General features: G+C 40.6%; 1 protein-coding gene across 1 annotated transcript in view; it reads left to right on the plus strand.

The window, feature by feature from the left end:
* Window positions 1–22295, plus strand: part of SLC45A4 (solute carrier family 45 member 4) — a 61120-nt gene that overhangs the window by 856 nt on the left and 37969 nt on the right. The window lies entirely within an intron of this gene.

A 22295-nucleotide genomic window follows, 5' to 3' on the forward strand; every position in this document is an offset into this window, starting at 1 on the left:
AAGGGTTTGAGGTGAGGGGCTGGTGAAGTAAGGGACTAGTGAAGGTGAGAAAGAGTTGGGGTGAAGATGAGGAAGGTGTGGGGTTAGGGGCTGAGAAGGTTTTTGGATGAAGGAGTCATGGGGCTGGAGAGGTGAGAAAGGGTTGAGCTTTTGGGTGAAGGTATGTGAAGTCATGAAGATGGGCAGATAAAGAGGATCTTGAGGGTTAGGGAGATAAGAGGCTGCAGAGGTGTGGAAATTGCAAATGCTGTATGCTGGGGTGAGAAATCAGGTCAAAGGAGATGTTGGGCTACAGAGATTGGGAAAGGATGAAGAATGAATGGAGGAATGAGTAAGGTGATGTCGGAAGTTGTTTGGGGTGTCTAAGATAGGCACTTCTTTTTCATCAGAATTCATTAAGTGCCTTTTTGGGATTGTGTTGGGTGGAGATTGTGCTGGAAGAGGACTGGACAAAGGAACCAAAGATGAAAACTACTGTAGCTTTTCAGACAATTAAACTTCAGTAGTCTGCCATTTGAATAATTCCACACTTAATCTGTAATCTGATCTCAATGCTTTATCACAAAACAATTGAGTGTCTCCTTGCCTGATATGAGGGTGGGAGGGTGCTGGGGGAAGAAATTACTTCCARCTTTACTCTTAAACCTCCCATGAATGCAGCAGTTCTCTTTAAGATCACCGTTATCAGTGATCTGCAACTCTAAGATTACTTTATTTAGCACTTTTAGCAAGTGCAGGAACTGTGCTTGACCTTGAAAAATACTCTCTTCATGGGGCAGTTTTCTGTTGGAGTGCTTTGCTTCCAGTATTCTTTACGTATAGAGGAGAAAAAGGAGGGGAGGAAAAGATTTAGCCAAGGCTCTGACTTGGCACTGGGTGCGGTGAGTGAATCAATGCTGCTGGAGCCTGGCTAATTCAGGGACTTAAAATGGGACAGGATAAGAAAGATAGTGAAGGATGTTGAATGTTAGACAAAGGAGATGTTTTCTCCTTCAGGAAAAGAGATGTTACAAGAATTGGATCTACAAGGAGAGGCAGCACTAGGTACAGAGCAGAGAAATAACTGCAGCATTATAAGAATCCGTGGGAAGGAATTGCACTGTAACAGCATGTATCCTTTCTGCTCTGCAAAAACTGCTCCAGTGTGAGCTGCGTCATGTTCCACTGCCGTGATCAGACAGTGCTACTAAAATATTTAATGAAATATGGCTTGAGCAGGTGCTTGAGCTCAAARGAGCAAACTGGTGAATACATCCTGCTTCCCTCCACAAGTCAGGCTTTTTTGTAAATATCTGGCAGAGGGGGTTGCTGATGTGATTGCACTGCCATGGCTTGTGTGACTTCTTCCCTCCCACCATTATTGCAAAAGATAAGATCTTCCTTACTTGTTTTGTTCAGTGATTATACTGGATTGATAAAATATTCAACATGCCTAATTTTTCCCTCCCTAAATACTGGAAAAAGTTTYGGAAAACAGATTAAGCTATTTACTTGACGCTTTGGTTATAAATGTTTACAGAAGTGCTTTTTACTGTAAGTTTCAAAAGCTGACACTACCTTGAACTCCTAAAACTGCATCCAGTAGTCTCTGATGCATCCAAAAACATCTGTGAGTTCCTGTGTATGTCAAAGGTAGTGGCAGCTGCTGTCTTGGAAGTAAGAGCTTCATTCCTCTATTAATGAGATTAAATTGGATACTTAAGGGAGTTTTCATGACAAAATAACAATTTCCATGATGTCATGGGTGGGATCAGTGGAACGACTTCTATTTTKGATAGCTATTTGTAATGTCAGAGGCCAGCTTGCATGGGTTGGCTCGTGCCTCTCTGAGCAAGTAAATGATAGCAGTTCTTGTGTTCAATTATGTATGATTGAGGCATCTTCAGCAAAAGGAAAGTGTGTGGTTCTACAGATAAACCCTCCTGTGTAACTGTGCGTTAACTCCTGCAGGAGCCTGCAGATCTCTGGGAATCTGTTGCTGAGAAAGGAATGAACAGTATCTGCTGATGTGATATTGCTTCGATGCTGTGGGGGCTACCTCCAGTTAAACACAATCCTCTCCCTCCAAGCTGAAATGTGCCTTCAAAATTCAATCTGTTTTAAATACAGTTGTATTGTGCTGCCTAATGCTGACAAGAGAGGTCTTCTGCTAGAGGTCCTTAGTCACGAGAATGTGGCAGGAACACTGACTGACAGCTGGTGAACCTGCTGCGCCTTCTGTGTCATGTTACAACAAAACTCATGAAGTGTARCTTTGCTCATGTGCCTTTTCGGTGGGGCAACACAAGTGGAATATTTTCCGTGGCTTCCAGTGAAGYGTGGTGTAACTCTGATTGAAACAATGCTCATGCTTGTATGTCTAAGTGMATGTGACCTTAAGTTTTCACACTGAAGCAAATGTGGAGCCTATTTGAGGAGCTTTCTGAAGTAACTGCCTTGATTCCTCCAGGTGGAAATACAGGCTCTGAGAGRGCAGGCTGAAGTTGGATCTGTCTCACAGGGCTGTGACCTCCAAGGTTAATAACCTTTAAACTCTCTCCAGTCCCAGATTCTCTGGCAGATGGAAAGTTAAGACTTGGTAATATAATGTTGCTCTGCTTGTGTATTGAGGCAGGAATGCACAGACTCTGCCTCTATCCCTGTATGGATCATTTATAAAAGCAATGAGAATATTAACATTGGATGGTACCTGCAGAGTAATTCACCAGTGAACCTGCATTTAATGTTTGAAAAACCTTCTTGCAGTCAAAATGTGTTGCTTGAGTAGCTTAGAAAAGATGCTGAAGCTTTAGGAGTCAACAATTCCTGGGTGGGAAGATGATGGCTGGAATGACCTGCTAGATAGTGCCTGCAATTGTGAACACAGCTGTATGTAGCACTTAGGTACTTTCAGCAGAGAGTGATTTAAGCTATAAAAAGTTCCTTTACACAGCAGCATTTGCTCTTGTCTAGCTTACTTTGTGATCTCTGCCTGTGATGTACTGCTGTCGTCCTTATTTGAGTACCTTATGACTTCCAGAATCCATTCCTAGAGGAGGAAGCCAGTTTCATGAACAGTATGTGAGYACTGCTAGTTGCATGTTAGGCAAAACCAGYGAAATCCTTCACATTGCCCATCACAAGAAAGTGGAGCTGGCAAAAGTACATTTTGAGCTTGTGGTCTGTATCTCCTCTGCTTGTTTAACATCACAAGCCACTCAAGCCACTCTAAAATATTTGCATCAAGTGATCAAGCAGTGTGTGTTGAGCAATACTGCACATGTGCTGGTGTCATGTTTGACATAAAGACCAGCTTCACTTGCCCTTCAAACTGACTGCAATATTATGGGCCATTTAATARTGTAAAAGCATGTTGAACCGAGGCAAAACTATTGGAGTTGAAATGAAGCTTTCCAGCTGATCTGCCAGGGGAGCCCTGTGCAATTGATGAGGCTATGGCGGAGGAAGCTTTAGCAGCTTGCTGAGTAATGAGTGACATGAAGAACTGTTTGTGCTRTGTTTTGGTTTTGCAAGGGTCACTCCCATGACCTTTATATCTGTAATACTTGCAAGGTCCGAGGCTGTGACCTCTTCCAACTATAGGCATAAGATTCATCAAAACTCCASTCAAAGAGCATTGTGTGCAGTTGTTTCCCTTAGAGATGGGTTAACTGATTTGWTACCTATTCTGTTGGAGCTCCTGGTCCTTCAACTTTGTGTCAGCCTTACTGAACACTCATTCAACAGTAGCCTATTGACTTGGGGATTACAGAGTGCACCRAGCATTGCTTAATATACCAGCACTAAACTGGTATGATTGCTTGAAACAATACTTTTCTAAAGCAGAGCATTACATCTGCTCAGTAAAAGCTGTATGAAGTCCAATAAACTTGCTAGCAGTTGTGTGTTTAAGGCTACGTGCAAAACCAGAAAACAATCCAGTTGTCAAAGTTGAAGCAGAATGCTGTCAGGATGAGTGACACCACGTGTGTAGCTTGACAGCTGATGTTTCAGCCTGAGGGTCACCTTTCAGATTCTGGGCAGCCCAGAAACCAAGCATGGAAGCAGACACTGTTAAGCTGTGGAGTGTTGGGAACTAAGAACTGCATGCTTTTGGTAAGCTGCTGCTGTCAGGTGACTTTTACGGTCAGCAGCTTATCAGTTACCCACACATCTTGCATTTGGGTCACAGCCCTGCTCAGAGAAACCACCCAAGTCTTCTACTGGTAAACAGATATTGTATCCTGCATCTGGGACTGTGAGGGGCTCTTGTATCCAAGCACTAAATAATTATTGCTGCTCTAAATAAACTGATTACTCTGAAGTATGGTACAGAAGCCTAATATTCCTCCAGGTGAAACAAGATACTCTGCATGAAAAAGAGCTGATTTCATACTATTAAACTAGACCTCCCATAGAGTTGTCCAAGACTGAATTTGCCTCAAGTTAAAAGCTAGACTTTGGGCATCTCAGTGATGGGTTCAGAGCACTGCAGTGTCTGAGCCATGGAGTGGTTTGTGCTGTGACCTAACTGGCACAYGGTAGCTATTAACTAAAGCCCCTTCTTGCTGGTACTTCCAACAAGCGCTGTGCAGTCATTTAGACTGCAGCTGGCATACGGCTTTGTAACAACTCGGGACAAGCAGCCAGGTTTCCTCATCAAACTTGCTCTTGGCAAGTGACTCTGGCAAGCATCAGGACACAAGGCTTTTGTTGGGTAATGATTGGGTYTGGCTTAAGAGCTGCTCCTGACCTTGGTTTGGCTCTTAGTGGCATGTATTCTGCTCAAAACACGAATCTTAATCTGTAGATGATAGGAAGTTGGTCTCCACAATGTGGACAATTAATATAACTAAAAACCCAGTTAAAGATGGGGAAGGCTTGGTTTCCAGGACTCCCATCTCTGAAGTATACAGACAATTAAGCTAGTATCTTTAGCTTTAGGAGACCTGGCTGGCTTGACATTTTAGGCTTTAGTCCATCTGTGTTGCAGTGTTATATGAAGACTGACTAATCTGGTGGCCTGAGATGTTCTGAGAGTGGAGTGAGACATACTTTCCTTGCACGACTGAAATTGTTAGTCAATAGCTGCTGTTCTTRTAGCAAGGCATAAAAAGGTAGGAGATAAAGCTTAGTCCTAAGGAGTAGGCCAAAGATGCTTTTAAGCAAATTCTAGTATGTAACTGGCAGCAGGARAGTGTTMGCCCAAACTGTTTGGCTGAACTCTRTTTGAAGTGGAGTTTGTCAGTGTTCTGGGGAGAGCAAGGTTGGTTCTCAGCAGAGTGGAGAGAGGACCTAGTTTCCTCATCTTGTTTTAAATGAGAGCTCTAATGTTTTTGTAACTGAAATTGAAACCAGTGTTATGCTGACCCTGCATATTTTCTATCCTCTGCTGGCTGGCCTGGACTACTTCTGCATGCAGTATAGTTCATTTATTTTGGAGACTTGAAAACAAGCCATTATCACCCTTCAGTGCCAGATAAATAAATGATCTAACTGGGGGCCGAACCTAGTGTTCTTTTGCAAAAGCACAACTGCATGTCACTCTTATCTTCTGCATTCTGTCCTTGAATATATGATCAATCTTTCTGGACCACATCCAGAAACCAGTGGCTTAACCCAGCAAGCGATGACTGCAGAGCAGTCAGATTTCTGTGCCACTTAATTTCCTATCATCACTTACACATAGCAAACAGTTTTCCAGAATACATTTAACATGAGCACTGTTTAACCTACAACGTTCTTATCAATCACATGAAAGTACAAATAACAGGAACAGGAGTCAACTCTTAAATAGTCTCGATGTTGGATCTGTGCTTCCAGGTAACAAGAGTTTCAGGGGGTTGATGTTTGTTGGGTGGTTTTTTTTTGTGGGGAGCGAGAAGGCACACATGCAGGGTAAAAAATACTCCTCCCATTTTACAAGGGGAATATCTGAGCAAGTACTCTGGCCTTAGCAGTCTGGCTCGGGGTACTCCCAAGGGAGTGATTTGACAGTCTGAACTATTGCTCCTTAGAGTAGTGTGGCTGGCCAGCTAACTCCCAAGAGTTCAAAAAATAACCCAAAACAAATGCACAACTTGCTTTAACACCAGCACTTCTAGTGCACGTCCTGTTTGCTGTCTGATCTGTATCTGGGGGAATCAGTTTGTGATGTAGGCTTGTTCTTTTTCTTGGCTCTTGTTCTGCTTCTAACTTGGGAAAAGGCTTACACTTCTCAGTGCACAGGTACCCTAATTTTTTCATAGCACTTCCACCTCTCTAAACGTTCTTCAGTAGGCTGAATAAAGAGCATGAATGGGCAGTTATCTGTTCCCTTGATGTTCCTACAGTCATTACTGGCCTGACTGTTTGAGCTTTTTCTGCTGTTTTGTTTTCAAATCACCTTTCAAATTTGTCATCTTCCAGGTATGGTCTGTTCAAAGCTCCCATTATGCAGCTGCATAGTGGGTCTTTCAGTCTACTGGAGAAATGGAATTGAATCAGATAATGTGTGTTCTCTTCTAGACAATTTCTCTGGAATAGTTTGCATGACAATTCAGAGTGCCATTTGAAAATAAGCCTTTTGACCATATAGTACTAGTGGGATCTCTAATCTTCTTTGTATGCATATGACCTGGACACTGCCAGGGCCTTTCAGTTGTGTAGTAGCCCCCAATTATCTGTATATAAAAGGGTTTGGGGTCCCATACCCCAAAAGTGAACTTTGTGCTAAAATCAGATACCTGTGTGTCTAGTGGGTSTGGTATTGTATTGTCAGTAAGTCTTTTACTGGTTAGGAACAGCAGGATATATTTGTGGGCAAGTAATAGTCTCGGTGTGATAGCTTAAGATAAAGCCTCTCTACTTTATCTCCGGGTATTCTTAGCCTGTTCATGGCTAGATCTCKCCAACATCACTTTGTCAATGTAAAACCTAACGAGTCTGAGGGATGTTCAGTATCAAYTTGACTCTGGATTCCTTGAACAGATCTCAGTGCTTCATCCTACCTCTGCATTTTGTGGAAAGATACACAAAAAACAAACAAAAAAAACCAAAAAAAAAAACAAAAAAAAAAAAACCAAAACAAAAAAAACGAAATCCAAACCAGTGCTCAATAACTGCAAACTACTAAACATGTACATTCATCAGACTGCAAACTTCCAGCTCATTCCAGCAGCCCAACACTGCCTGGTATTTCGCTGAAATGGACTTAGTAGCTTTCTCTTCCTCATTAAGTGTGCTCCTAAATTAACACATTCTAAGAGATCAGTTCCAGTTCTTTGTTAAGGCTGGTTACTGAATAACTGSTTGTAATTAATGCGTGAATTTATCACTGGTACAATACTGGCTACACTGTTCCCTGCACTTCAGCCTCTTTCAGAAGCTTTTTGTCAACAGACTCGCTGTCTGGGTGGCTCTGTGAGGAGTCTGTGTATTGCTGAGTATCTCGCAGGATTTCGATGAACCTGGTAAGTTGCCTTGATTGTGGACCATAGCCTCATTCTGTCTCTTCAGAATTTAGTAATTGATGTGTCCCTGATGGCTTCTCTGACCTCTGATGTTTTAGGGGCTACCCACTGACAAAACCACTGCTGGWAAGGGGCCCATGATCAAACATCCCTACCTGAGAAAGGTTTAAAACTACATGCAATTACTGTATTGACTGGATATATATACACACCATAGTTTACAAAAGACAAAATCTTTAAGCAAGTAGGGAATAAGATTTCAGCTTTAAACGCAGAAATTGCTGCTGTCCAAATGATTTTGAGATCTTGCCCTAGGAGTTRGGTTAAGAAGCTGCTGCAGTTCTGTGCTTCAGGCATTTGCAGTAAAATTGCTTTGTCTGTGAAAAAATAAYCTGAAATAAAGAGGTGTTGGTTTCCCAAGCTTTAATGTTAAAGGTATATTTTTTCATAAGGACACGTGTTTAAATAGTTCAGCTATGTATTTATAACATCTTCACTATGCACTACACCCTCCTTCTTGCATCTAAAGGGGTGTGGTCAGGGTAGAAGTATTGTGCAAATGAAAGCAACACTTGGTTTATCTCCAGTAGCAGCATTTAGTTCATTAATATTGCATCTCCCTGTAACTTAGAAAATGAGTGGAAGCCTGCCTGTGTCAAGTATTAAATAGAAATGGGTTCCTTATTTTTGCATTAATGACTATCCAGCATAATTTTTAATTCTTACCTGGTGCAGTTGTGCTCATGCCATTAYAATACTTCATTTTCTTGCTCACTGTTGATGTAGGGATTAAATAACTTCCTTTCTCATTGTCTGGGTAATAGTCATATCTTTTCAAAGAATGAGAATAACAAGAACACTGGCCAATTCTTGGCTTTCACTGAGAAATTTTTTAAATATTGGACTGGATTGAGTGGAAAGCAGGAAGCCAAGGCTGGAAATTTCTCTGCTCCATCCTATCTGATAAAGCAAGCAAGAGTCCAGAATTTTCCTTCATTAATTTGTTAGCCTTACAGGACAAACTGGAGCTCTAAGTTGCTTGATGTGAACAGCTAAGACTAAAGCTACACAAGTCTGTCTTTTTGCATCTGAAAGGGCTTAGGCTTGTAATAATGCTGTGACCCTTCCAGCCTCACAGGGAATAATGAAAATACAGCAGGCTTACATGAGTGATGAATACATTTTACATTGTTTATATCTGGGCCTGTAATTTAATGTTAGATCTACACTGCCAAGACTTCTAAGTAGTCTAGGCACATAATTAAACTGTAGATCGTGCAGCAAAAGCCTGAAAGTCTGGGAGGCTTTTTTCATCAGGTAGGTGGAGGGTTTCACTCCCAGCATATGTGGGGAGGATGTATCCAAAGTGACAGACAAGTGTCACTGCTTGCAGACTAGTGGGATTCAGCTGTGGCTGCAGCAAAGAACTGCCAGTACTTTCAAAATCAGTTTAATCTCAGCAAATGGTTGTCAGGCCTGCTCCTCATGATAGGAAGTGTTTAATAAAAAGCATATGAGAAGGCACATACATGTGTGCAGTTTGTTTTCTGTTCAGCAAAGAAATCTGGGATCAGGCCGCTCAAGATCCTACCCAGATGGCTGATTTAGCCCCTGTGTSCTAAAGCAGACTGGAGTCTGTTTTGATTGTGCTGTTCTTCAGAAGGAATTAACATTTCATACCTGGGAAATCTGTCTAGKCTAATTTCTGTTCCATATTTTGAAGGCTGAGTTTTGCTCTCTGTGCCAGTGAAGGTTTAAGCCTGATTGATGTTCATTGTAACATGACAAATATTCTCTTACCAAGTAAAATACAGAGCATAGTTGCACATTYTATATTCATTCTGTTTTTCCAGATATAATGTATGAGGGGTGAGCAAGGGCACACAAAGTCCTCAAAGGAAGGYGAAAAAGCATTCATAGCCAAAACTTGTTTGAGTTATACCCACTGCTGTTCACATTACTACATGTAGGAAGAATTTTACAGGCACCATGTGAATTCTTTTCCTACAGGTTTTATTTTTTCCTGATAAACTAAGAATTTGTTACCCCTAACTCTCTACCCCAGATAACTTAAACTGACTGCACCTTGATTGAAAACCAGAATACATGTTAAGGATAGTAATGTGTCACATCATGGCTGTTTTAATGTGGAATTGAAACTTAGATTTAAATATCTTTTGGCTGAAAAAGAAAGGCTTAAAACAAAATCGAAGTGACCTTTTGAATCATGACTGTTTCACTAKATGATCATCCAGATATGTTTATGGGTCAAAAGTCTGCCCATGTGTTTTACAGAAATATTTATATAGAGGTAATACATTGAACTTTGATATTTGTTACTGGAAGAATAAAAACTTAAAGCTTTTACAGGATGATAAATGCATTTCACTTAAATAACAGGGATGTGGTGCCCCCATTTTATCTATTAAATCTTGATTGCTGTACAAAGCAACATTAAATTATTTCAAATCTATTTAGGCTCTTAAAACCGAAGCCATTTAAGGATATCTTATGGTTAACTGCTGATTGCTTTAATCAAATCTTATTCCTCCCGAAAATCTGGAAGGTGATTGTTCAAATGGTAAAAACATTAGCTTATTGCATATGCTGGGCCTGTAACTGAAAAAGTAAAATGACTAAGCACAATGTTCTCAGTAAAGCTGCCAAAATAAAATACAGCCCAGAAGGGCAAGCCGCGCATTTCATTAAAATAAGCTTCAGTAACCATGAAATTTATCACCCTAAGGGCTTCCTCACTCTGACAAGTGACTAAAGTGTAAAATGTCAAATAACTCTGTGCTGGCCAGTAACTTGCATTAACTTCTAAGATTTTGTTCRTCGAATCTGAGCTGTACTTTCTTATTCATAAGCCACAAGAAATGAATAGTTTTCTTCCTCAGCTTCCTGTGTTACTGCTGAAGACTCACACCTACACATACAGCACATGCAAATGTCTTTGCTTTTGTGGGCTCTGGGAGGTGGGAGATTGTGTACCTATAGCATGCTGAAAATATTCTCTAATTCTGGTTACATCTTGGGCCAATCATTACATTTCTGATGGAGAGATCACTTCATGTTGTTCTTTCAAYAGCTTCTACATTTGAAAGCCTCTGTCAAGACTTTGTTTAGAGATGTAAAGTAATCTCATGCCCTTCAGACTTTGTAGTCATGTCTTCTGGCTCCTGTCCTTTTGATTCTTTCCTCTCACAGTTTTTTCTGCTTGCCTCAATCTGATGTACAGCGTGCTTTGCTCACTGAAGTGTTCAACTTGAATGTTGTTGAGCTTGATGAGSAGTCATTTGTCATGTGAGGTGATCCTCGCCTCTAAGAGAACATTTGGACRAAAGTGAGAATATCTCCTGTCAACAGGAAGTACTGACTTGGGTTGTGCTTCTCTGCTGGAATCCACAGGTCTTCCTGAAAAATGTGTAATCTCTTCTCTAAACTGCTAGCAGGAGCAGTGTTTAAATAAATACTTGCTAGGTTTTTGGTTTTGTTTCACTGTATCCTTTGCAATCCTTACAGATACATCCCTGTTCAGTAAACCTGCTCTCAGTGCATGGGCTGATAATACTTCTGGACTAGCACTAGAAAGCTCCTGAAACCCTCATTGAAAATACTGTTATGGAGTCAGTTACTCTCCACTGCAAAATCTGTGGAAACTGTTGTAATGTCCTCTAAGTCCATCTGAGTGTCCTGCCCACTTCAGGAATGGTTTCATCTAAGTTTGACAGAGCCTGAATATATTCAGGGATGAATGGCACATCCTACTGCTTATTAATAGGATTTGTGAAATCCTACGACTGCTAATTTATTAAAATTTTCAAGTGTTTTTCGAGTATGGCTTTTCCTGGAAGACTTCCTGAGTGACCAAATTCAGGCAATTTGACTTGTCTAGAATAAATTCTCTTACTTAAACCAGAAGTCTGTAACAAGCCATCCAATATGCCAAAGTGCTTACACAAGACTTTTAGAAATTTTAGGCAAAGTTAATGTCACCACAGTGTCACCAGGATAACTGCCTGTTTCTTAAAGCCCCTTYATATTTCTGGTTTGTCTGCTCTTAAAGCTGTATACTTTAAACAGGTGTAGCATTTCAAATACCTAGGACTAATACGTACATCAGTATATCAAGTAATAACTTTTTGTCTGCTTTTCAAGGACTTGGCCAAGTAGGTGGTAAATTTGAATGACAAGTCTGTTAATTCCAACAAACTTATAATCACCTGCAGACAGCAAGACAGCAAAATAATTCAGGAATGAATGTCCTATCCGTTATCAACTCCACATGTGAGAAATAGATTTAGCTGGTTGTGGTGTTAGAGAAAGGAATCTGGAAGTGTTAACTATCTTCATGGGAACTGGGGTGGAAGCCAAGCCACTATCTTGTACCAGCATAAACTGATAAGAGAAAGTGTTCAGTTAAAAGTAGAGCAGTTCTTTAAAGAAATAGTCTGAAGATGTCAAACTCTTTGAAGAGTTGAGATTAGGTAATATGTGCAGTATTCGTTCCAGTAACTGACATTAGTTATCCAACTKTAACTCCTCCCCTTATAGAAATCACAACTATCCTCCTTGTTTCCCCCATTCTCCCCACAGATTCACGCCTGTGATCTCCTCTGCAGCACAGAAAGAAAATATCCCTTTGAAATTTATCTAGTGAGAAATAGCAAACAGCTTCAGCAAGGTGTATTTGTGCTCCCATTATCTTTTGTCTGACCTCTGCCATTAGTGATGCTCTTTGCATGGGATACTGCTGTGGGCAGTTGCCATCTCCTGGAAGATGAACATCAAGACAGTTTTGAAAATGGAGCAATTTAATATATTATTGCAAGTAGAATCTTGCAGTAATAAGTTGCATGTTGATTAGGAGTGACAGGTTAGGCAGCTGGAAATGTAACATCTGGAATACTGTGAGGTCAGGCTCAGCCTTCTASAGGAGCAGCAAGAAGACTGCATCCATTGCAGTTTTAGGATCAGAGAACAGAAAGCTCTGAGAGCTTACAGAGTTGAGTCCCTGGCTTGTGGTGTGCCCTGTTCCCAACAGCTGTTGCCAAACCATAAAGATGATTAAACCACAGAAAAGAGTAGAGACTAAAAATCTTGTTCTGGCATTTCTTCTGCCATCTGAGCAGAGCAGCAGAGACAAATCCAAACTGAATATGAGTGTAGCAAGATGAGGAAAAGTCAGTGATAGTATAGTAAAGGTGTGTGGATGACAAGATGAATGAGAGCTATTTAACTAAATCTCTTCATGAAGCCCACACTTGTGCTAGATTTTATTACTCAAGTTTAGAGAATTCTGTCAGTCTGTTGAGATGCATAAGCAGGTAGCTTCAGTGCACTGAAGGCAGCATTTATTGATCAGCTCAGTTTGGTCAGTTCTTCTTCCTCTGTTCTGCAAACAGCCCTACAGCCCCTGAGCTAACAAGTCCTGTAACGTTATGTGCCTGTTAGACTGATCGTAAAGGTTTATCTGAGCGAGGCATTGCTGTTGTTTATCCTTCAAATCAACACCCATCAGATTTTGCTTGTTACTCTCCAAGCTGTATTTGCTGTAACTTTCAAAAATTTTAAGGAGATACTCAATCCTGAATTGAAGYTGTAGCTCTTATTTGCACCTACTTATAGTCTGTGGAGTCTCTTTAATGTTCCTTCCTCTGAACATGGCTTASACTAGCTGCATGTGTATTTTGGTGTCTTCTTTAACCAGTAAAGGCACAAAGTCAAACTTACCTTGCCAGGTGTTCAAATTAGTACTTCTTTTTCTGGATTTCCCACTTGGCTTGAGATTTCAGGATCTATCCAGGGTAATAGAATGAACAAAAGAGATTCCTCGTTCTCTGAGTGCACTTTGCAGAAAGGATCCCATCCTTTTCTGAGGATATTAGGTGTCTATAGGATAACCTGCCAGCTCAGCTGTTACRCTTCAGTATTGTGCTATTTTGTGCAATGCAATTCTGGTGTTTCCCTCACTGTTTTGCACTTCACATACGCTGCTTTCAGTGCCTGCAAGTATTAAARCAGCTCTGCCTACTTAGAGAAATACCTGTGATATTATCTGACCACAAATTCATTCTGCCTCTGAGAATGATCTGGAAAGGCACTCTAGCTGGTATGCAATTAGYCTTGCATAAAGAAACAACCACTAGATTAGCTTTGTTTTCTAAACAATCAATCATGCTTGTATAGGCTGAACCTCTCACTGCCCTGTTCTTTATGTCAGCAGCCCTGTATCTATCAAATGACTCAAATGCAATCACTTTGAATCTCACAGCTAAATTAACATTGGCTATGACTTGCTGACTTTAAATACCTTTTTAATGCAAAGAAACTCTCCCCTTCCTACAAGAAGCCTGCCTAGTCCTGTAGACGCTATAGCAATAATGTTTTACTATTATGGATATTCAAGAAAAGCTGCTTTAGGATGTGAAAGATTAATTCACTGAGGATGTTTTAGGTAACCCAACTGTGTTATCTGATAGTTGCCTCCAACAGAAAATGSTCTTGGGAGACTAGATGCCTTTCAAACAGCATTTGCTTGTTGTTTTTGGGTGGGTTGGTTGTGGGTTTGGSTCTTTTGGGGGAAGGGAAAATAATAGTAAACAAGGGCAATCAAGGTTCAAGGTGTTTAAATATACATTAGCATCTCTACTGCCTTTGCAGCCTGCTTGTGGTAGTCCCAGCTGCCTTGTAASAGTTATAGTGCAGCTGATGAAACTGTTGCTTACTCTTAACCACTCTACCCCTGGAAACTTGTCTCTGTGGGAAATTAAAGGGGTGCAAAACCCATGAACCCATGCTCTGGATGATACAACAATGCTTAGAATTCCATGGATGAGATACGTCCCTATCTCACAGTGCAGCTTTGTCCCTTGGGTTATACGTAGAGTTTTCTTTGGAGGATGGCAGCTGTGTATTTTGCAGGAAGCATACAGTCAAAGTTGATGGACTGACAGAGCATGACTGAATTGTATGACTGTGACAGGGCTAAACCTAGACTGGGAGATGTGCWTGCTTTCAAATATTTTCACTTCCTGAAGGTGACTGCCAGCTGCAAGAACATCTGTAGTGTTGTGTGATGTGACAGCAGGGTACAAATACTTCTCTGGTGCAGAAATGCTGCAGGTCTCATCCCACAGCAGTCCASATGCCTGCTGTTGAAGTGGCATGGATGCTGGAGCTTGTGCATCCTCTAAGAGGAGAACAGCTGACAGTCATTCCCAAATTAGGTAAAAATGCCAAATTCTAGCAAGCCTTTGCCAAGTATTTCATAGTTCTAMAGAGTCACAAATGGAAGAAGTTTATGTCCTCTAAATATTGCCCTTCTAGCTGGTCTTCATGTATCAAGTCCAACTGCCAGGCACTTGTAGCCTTTTATTATTTTAGTGTACGTGTCAGTAAATATCTTATCCTGCCAGTTCTAACAGGGCTAGAGATTGGCAAAACACATTCTAAAATAGCATTTGTTCATTGTCCAAAATCAAAATGTTCTGATCAAGCTGCTCTTAAATGTGGCCTTCAGCTTTCTATGGGGCTGGTTATAAACCAGCTGCCTGAAGCATATTATTTGACTAAAATTGTCTAAAATTAATGGTTTGTAACTTGGMCAAAATGGTCTGTTTATTACATGTRCTTTGTCTCCTATAAGGTGTAACTCTTAATTGGTGTGTGTCCCCTACTTTGTTAAAAGTACTGGTTGTGGAAGTTCTTACTRTATTGATCCTAAATGCAGTAGATAAGGTCTGAAAGAAAGCAGTGTGGTGATGCAACCCTTTTGAGTGCTAATTTATCCATATTATTGATCAAACAGTAAGTCTCTGATTTTCTTAAGGTTTTTTAATTGTTGGGGTTAAGAGAGGTTTCTTGATTTTGTTTATCTTACACGTTAAAATATACAGGCTATGCATCACTGCTAGGTCAGTTCAAATGTTTATTTAAATAATTGAGAATCTAAATCAAATAGCTCCACTTCATGGCAGTGTACATAAACACATCATTCCCGCTGGTATTTGGGACAGCCTAAAAACTGGAGCAGGGATCTGCTCAAGTGCTCCCGCAATACTTTTTATGGAGTGTACTTTCTCTTCGCTTGTTTGTAATTATTTGTGCTGCTMCAGGGAGGCACTGGAGATGTTTACCGAAGGTGCTGCACCCTAAACCTGCACTTTCCTCTATTAGCACCACCTCATGCATCGCAGGTGTGGGGCCAGGGGTGTGAAAAGCAGCTCGTTTACCACACCCTTTAMAACGAGGATTTAGGAGGAGGTGGAAGTCTTTTGGTGCCAGGAAGTAAGTAAGAAATAAATGTTATCTCTAAACACCTTTATTACTTTCTTTCAGTGCTGCAATGATGAGCTCCCTTTAATACTTCATCAGGGGATGTTAKAGTATTTTCCTTGGCTCAGACCGAGAGAAGGGAAGCTCGGCAAAGCTTGGGTGGGGAAGGGAAGGAATCTCTCTCCTTTGTGCTGACAGGAGACAATTCCCAGCAATCGTGATGAGTCGGTGTGGGCTCAAACTGCAGGTTAGGCTATAAGTGCTGGTTTATTACCAGGCAATCACAATGACGAGGTTCCCCTTTGATCTGTGAGTCCACACAAACAAGGCAAAATGAGAACACTTAGTGCAAGATGATATAACCAGTGATATAGATTTGTTTACAAACYCTTTGGAGAATCTGAAATGTGAGAAACCCTCTTCCTTGATAGTTTGGTTTGTCTCTGAGGGAGTAATTATTTCTTAGAGTTAGTAAAATTTGGTCAAAACCTGACTTCTCTATCTTTGTTGGAGGGTGAACAAAATTCTTGGGATATTTTGAAAAGCTTGCTTTAACAGRGTTTTCTGAGATTGAATGATGGTAATGCGTTCAGGGACTGGTAATTGGAGATAATTCCAATGAATTAGACTTTGCAGACGTTAATGATATGCTAGAGGAAGTTGGCTTATGAAGATCTATGCTGTGCTCTTTTTTTTTGTCTTGATCTATTGAATAGCTCCTGTAATTGTCTAATACATATTCTGGCAGTATTTGGGTTTCTTAAGCATTTGCAGCCTGAAGAAACCAGCCTGTGAATTTTCAGGCAGTGACTAAGATTAGTTTAAATGCCAGTATGTGAAAATAATGTGCCTTTCAAAGTAGGTGCGGGAGCATCTACAAGGAATATCTAACTTTGCAGATACAGGCTAAGTAATCAGTCTTGGTTTGAATATTTATATGGATGAATATTCATCAAACAATAGTCTCAACCTRTTATAGAAAGTATTTCTCATTCTGGAGAATTTGGTGTATTTCATTTCCRCTATTGCAGTCAGGAGGACAGCCTTGGTGAAAGAACTTTAAAAAAAAAAATGCTACTGGCAATGATGTCCTGGTAGGATTATTCTTGCACAAGCAGCTCCACTGGGTTAGACATTGCCCTTCCTTTTGCAGGAAGGTGGGATTGGTGCAGTTAATCCACTTGGCTGTGTATTAAGATGTTTGCTGATGAAAGCTTTAATTTTGTTTTCCTCTGTTTTTCTGCTTCATACAGAGGGAATGAATCCATTTAATTCTGATGGGAGATAACATTCGTGTTCAACGTGGTTCAAAAACTTGAGGATCTTTTAGTAGGACATTCTAAGCTGGTCCATACTTTTTTAGCTCAAGTCGGACTGAAGTTTGTGCCTATCTGACCAAATCCGTGGGTTTTCATAGTGAAAGTTATTGCTTGCAGCAGTGTCAGCCCATAACAGCATGTTTACACACTGGCCTGAGTGATCTCTGTCCCCATTGGGTTTCGAGTTTTCTGCTTTTGTGATGACTTGATTGTTAATTTTTGATTTTGAAAGCTGTTAGTGACTGCTGTCTTCCTCTTTGTTATTTTGGGTGTAGAACCTGCTAATTGGAGATCCAGCCATCACACATCAGGCACCACTATGTCTTTGCTGTGCTGTGAAACTGCTTCTTAGTGCTGTTTTTTTTCCCAGCATCCCTGGTCCCAGCTGTTGTGTTTTCCATTCGCTCTGAAGGCTTCTSTACTGCTATTTATGCACATACCCCCTTAGCTGTTTACTTGTTTAATATATTAATAAACACAAAGGTAATGCGAGTATATATTGTTTTTTGCCTATCTGTAAATCAAAATACAAGTTAAATCAGATAATGCCACCTCTCCAGTTTAACAAAATGAAGTGTTTCCTACTAAAAACAGCAGCAGCCGTGATTTAACAATGTAATCTGATCTAATATTAGTAACAGGCTGTGCCTTTAGGGAGCAGTATAATATCCAATCCACTGAATAAAGTCTGTCTCACWTTAAATTCTGGATCCCTCTTAAAAAGATGGCTTCCCAGAATTGTTTCAGTAATTGTGTAAAGACTCATTATTTCCTATGTATTTTTTCCCAGTAATTAATGGAGAAATTATGYTGGCCCCTAAAATACAAAGAATGAWGAAATAGTGCTGTYTTATAAAGATSTTCTCCCYGATATCACAAGCACCTTCACCTCTCCACCTTACCTCTAGAGCTTTCTACTCCTCCTYATGTGTGCAGGCAGGAAAAATCCCATCAGGGGAGTTTGTCATGCCCAGTTKGCCATCTGTGACTGCATCATCACATCTTCCAGCAGGAGTCAAAATTTTACTCTTGGTCATTTTCTGAGTAAGCTGTGCTTACTTGTGGATGTGGAAAGAGGGCCCCAAGAAAGCCTAGGGGCTACTAGTCAAGGCCATGCTTTATGGAAAGAAGGAAKCAGGAAACCCTATGGAAGATTTAAYTTAGGCAGGGCTGGAGTTTGTRAGCCTGTGTATGTCAGGCTTTAATTATTTCTGGAATTTTGTGTACATACTGAGRAAAGGGTGCCACAAGTTTTCATTAACCCTTCCAAAATCAAGCTGTTCGCACCCTTCTTTTTATGTTTTGGATTGTGGTTTGGATATTTATTTATTGGGGGAGTAGAGGATGTCAGATGTTCAGCATTAAGAGCAGAAAAGCTGCCAGCATCATCTGCTTCTCTTAGATGAATTTGCATTTCAGCCGTCCTGTTCTGGCTTAAACAGTAAGGCAGAGGTTGTAAAAGACATCAACTGACTTACAGTGTGTGAAGAGTCCTSAGGGCAGGCACAAGTTTGTGTTGGAAGAAGTGGAAAAAATGCTGTTTCTCCGTGTGAGGTGGATTGCTCCATATCGCTTTAATTCACAAYGTGCTGCAGAATGACTTACCCCTGCCCAGGCCTTGCTTCTGTGGCCTAAATTGTAATTGTGTGGTAGCTTCAAAAGTAGGTCATGATGCAAAAGCACTGTGCTGTTTCCAGTGGCCCTTTCTTTCTTTTTCTTATTTTTTTTTTTTAGACTYTTAAGTTTCAAGATTAACTTGCAAAAAACCTGACCTGCAGTCGGTGTTAGTCATAGGATTGTTTAGACATGGTGTCCTTGTAGAAGAAGCTGGTTTATGCTGTTGTGTTTCAATGCCTTTGATTACCTGAATGATGAATTAGATGTTGGGACGTGTCAAATGTGATTGTTTATTGCACCCAGTTAGCCRTAACCTTTTTCCTTTGGCTGGGTTTTAGTGATTCACAACAGGCCAGTCCAGAGTAACGTAAGACTGTTTTAAAATGAGAGGCTGACTTTCAGAATCTGGCAGTAACATTGCTCATGTATGGGAATGTWAAGTAATACATGTATAATTGATTTTCAAAAAAAATTATTCCTAAACAATACCTCTCATAGAGTAAATGCAGTTCTGTTTTTAGAAAGAAGTAGCTAAMAAGCTTTCTATGTTTGCATTTAGCTGTCTGCAGTCTTAATGGGAATTCAAACAACAGCCTGCCTATAATTGCTGCCCTTTTGAACCAARGGCCTTATGACTCACCTGTATAGAAAGTCACAGGGTTTAAGTCTACACCTTTATGATRGAACGACTCCATCAGAGCACAGAAGGATACAGCCCTTCCTCTGAACTTCCAGAAGGGTAGTTGAGCACATTTGTCCAGTTGGGCCAAAAATTCCAGGTCTGTGTTCTAAATGCTTTTTCTTCCTTATGCAAACTTGAGTTTTGACATGGGCCAAAAAAACTTCCCTTGTGGCCAGTTCTGTTACTATAAACAGCTGCTAATAATTAGCAACAGAGCCGCAAAACAACCAGGGAGAAAATAGCWGCCTGTTGGCCAAGCAAGTGGTGTTCTGCCTTGCGTCTGGCAAGTACAAGGAGAATATGTGAGAGCTCTCCCAGCATGCCTGAGGATCTTTCTGCCTTCTGCACAGCAGGTGTCCTGAGCTGGGCAGATGAGTTTGCTTTTTGACCTTGTAGCCGCRGGGATCCACCGACAGCTTCTTTCCTCTGTGAGCTGCAATTTCACACTGGCTTTGGGTATTGCTGCCCAAAGGGACACTTCCAGCCACTCCTGTGCCTGATGGAGTGGCTGGAAGTTATGTTGGTGTGGATCCATGCAGCCAACCTGATTTTATAAAGGATTTCTTTAGCTGCTTGGACATGTTTTTGTCAGCTTAGTTATAGCCTGGATCAGTTGCAGTGTCTGGTTGGCTGCTGTGCTGCTGGTGTAACTGAGCAGGAAGCAGTGGGAGTAAGGAACCAGGAGCAAAGAAAAGGAAGAACAGACTGGTGCTCTTAGAGGAAGTACTTGTTTATACCAGTCAAAGTGATTTAGAAGCCTAGAGTCTAGGCAGTGTAATAAGGTGGTAATGTATGTTATGTCGTATTTCTTTACAAAATCAGTTGCCTGATCTTGCAGGGTAATTTTTAATGTATTTTGAGAATGGGCAAGGTTTGTAAGGTGGTGTAGCTGCACTTTCAGAGGGATTGAAGGTCAGCCTTGCCTTTAAGAACTGCTGTTTCACAGCAGCATTCTCTTTGCTTGTTGGTATGGTGGAGTACAGAGAGTTTGAACTCAAAACACCAGCAGTTATGCTTGGACAAAAGCCATTTTACTCTTGAAAGGGCACAAGCCCAAACGATGTGTCCTTTTACAAGTCAGCGAGATGCTGAAGCAGAACTCCCTGTCCATCTTGCATTGAATTGTGGAAGGAATAATAAGTGATGTTGTCTGCAACTTGGCAGTAGAAGTGCTCAGCCAAACATTTATTTAGCCTGAGGAAAAGACAGATAAACTCAGAATGCCTTTCTTTTCTAATGCTAATATTAAAGCTAAACTTAAATCAGTCTAGATAACTTTTMAAGATATGGCCAGATTACTTGAAAACTGGAGTATAAACCAACTTGGCAGAAAAGTATTTGACAAATAAATGGAATGGGTGGGCACTTAGAGGCTTGTCAGCCTGACATGRTTCACAGGTGAATGGCGTGGTGGCTAGCATGGATTCTGTGGGATGCACTCATTGAAGCATTGAGGGAGGGTAAGTTGTAAGTCTCTGGGAGGAACAAAAACCTTATCCTATAAGGCTGGCAGCTTTTAAAGTCTTCCACTTTCCTTCCAAGTAAACATTTGAATACACTTACTTGGGTTTTTTATTGTTTGGGTTTTTTTTTTTATGTGTTGAGCAGAATGGATTACTGACACATGCTAATATGATGATAATGGTGACCAGAATCATTATTAATTGATTTATAGCTATTTTACCTTATAAAGGTAGTGGTAAACAGTGAAAAGATGTATGCAATAATGGCTCCAAGTGTCTCTTCATCTTTCCTTTCAGCATCAAGAAGGTAAAGTTCATTTAAAYCATAGAATCTTTGAATTAAGAGTATTTCCTACATTACTAGAAAATAATTCTTGTGAGCAAAACTGAATGCAGCTCTTCATGATTTGAGACAACTTTGATCAGTCTGTATCCTTGCATATAAGGAAAGTCATGATAATGTAAGAGGCAGATCTTGAAGAGAGGAGATAACTACATAAATGACTAGAAGTTAATGCAATAAACTTTAAAGAAAAGGATGAGATAAGGGGTAGTTTGCCTCTGTTTAATCCCTTCCTTTTTTCCTTAGATACTCGATAGTGCTTGGACAGAGCTATTTCCATTGTTTTCAGTTTGCTCATTCTAGTTTTTCATAGGCTGTGCTTATTTTTTRTGTTGTCTTGTGTTTTTATAACTAGTGCATACCAACTCTTCTGAGATTGTTTCTTTCACCAGTAAATGCCTGAGGGAATGCCCAATGGCTTTAAAGGACAAAAACCCTCCAAAAGATTTGAAATCTTCTCATGGTATCCAGTTGGGCCCATTTAACTGTTTTCCTACTTGCCAAGATTTATTATAGCTCAAAAAATACGTGTGTGATTACCTGAAACGTGCTGTGTACTCCACAGTGTACAGTCATATGCTTTGGCACGGGTTCAGAAATTCTAGTTACTTGTCAAACAGTGCATTCCTATTCCTTGTTAGCAAGAGAGATCTGGAAACATGCATCWMAAATAGTTCAGTCTTAAAACGTTTRGGCAGGATCACTGTTAACCTCATTTATTTTGTTTGATGGRTGTACTACCAGTCTGTGGACCTCCAGATGGTGGTATCACAAATGCAGGAACACTGCTTGTCAAACCCCCAAGTCTTGAACTTGCAAAACAGACTGAGATGTGTGATAGAAGTCATTTGCCCGAGGCATCGTGTTGTATAATTGTGTAGCGTGAGCTCTTTTTGCATCTTAACATCATAGTGCTCACTAGGGAAAAGAAAACCACGGAATTTCGTGGGCTACAGATATGACCTGTATAACACTTCCTCTCCTTTGGCAAACCCTGAGAAAAGGCAGTGATTTTGCTTTGGTTCTTTGATGGTTCACAAGTTCTGTCTGTGAGTAGTACCTATTTGAAGCACAGGATCATTGACTTGTCAAGCCTATAACATGTTTTGTGTTTGACACAGTCATTTATGCGTCAGTGGAAGGTAGGTAGTCAAAGTATCA

The sequence above is a fragment of the Malurus melanocephalus genome, unplaced genomic scaffold, assembly GCF_030028575.1.
Source record: "Malurus melanocephalus ecotype Western Australia unplaced genomic scaffold, MMel_1.1 scaffold_104, whole genome shotgun sequence".
In the NCBI taxonomy this organism is placed as follows: domain Eukaryota; kingdom Metazoa; phylum Chordata; class Aves; order Passeriformes; family Maluridae; genus Malurus; species Malurus melanocephalus.